Below are 1,052 nucleotides of genomic sequence, written 5' to 3' on the forward strand. Positions count from 1 at the left end.
TTTGAAAGATTAAATAAAATTGATAAACCTCTAGCCAAACTTATCAAAATAAGAAAGGAAAGAATGCAATAAGGAATGACCCCAAAAACTCCACAAAAAGACTCCATGAATTAATCAACAAATTCAGCAGTGTAGCTGGATGCAAAGTCAACTCAAAAATCAATAGCATTCCTATACACAAATAACAAACAGACTGAGACAGAAATCAAGGAAGCCATACCTTTCACCATGGCATCCGAAGAAATTGAAATATTTAGGAATCAGCCTAGCAAAAGAAGTACAAAATCTATTCAGTGAAAACTACAGTACTCTGAAAAAAAGAGATCAAAGAGGATTTCAATAAATGGAAAAATATTCCTTGCTAATGGATAGGAAGAACCAACATTGTGAAAATGGCCATACTCCCAAAATTGTTGTACAGATTGAATGCAATTCCCATTAAACTACCATTAGCATACCTCATGGATCTAGAGAAAATGTTCCTTAAATTCATCTGGAACCAGAAGGGACCCAGAATAGCGAAAGCAATCCTGGACATCAAAAACAAGTCAGGTGGAATCAAAATCCCTGACCTGAAATTATACTGCAAAACTACTGTAATAAAATCAACCTGGGACTGGCTAAAAAACAGACCTGAGGATCAATGGAACACATTGGAAGAAACAGTCACAATCACAAATACACTCAGCCACCTAATCTTTGACAAAGGGGCAAAACATGTTCACTGGAAGAAAGATAGTCTCTTTAATAAATGGTACTGGAAAATTGGCTTGCCACCTGCCAAAGACTGAAAATAGACCAATATCACCATGCACCGAACTCAAGTCAAAATGGATCACAGATCTTAATATTAAAACAGAAAGACTAAATCTATTGGAATAGAAAGTAGGTAAAATTTTTGAAGACATTAGGGTAGGCAGAGAGTTCATGAATGAGAACCAAACTACATGGGAAATACTTCAAAGAATCAACAACTGGGATCTCATCCTACTGAAAAGTTTCTGCATATCTAAAGAAATCACCAGCAGAGTAAAAAGAAAACCCACAAATTG

Source organism: Chinchilla lanigera, unplaced genomic scaffold (assembly GCF_000276665.1).
Source record: "Chinchilla lanigera isolate Chin_1 unplaced genomic scaffold, ChiLan1.0 scaffold00014, whole genome shotgun sequence".
Taxonomy (NCBI): domain Eukaryota; kingdom Metazoa; phylum Chordata; class Mammalia; order Rodentia; family Chinchillidae; genus Chinchilla; species Chinchilla lanigera.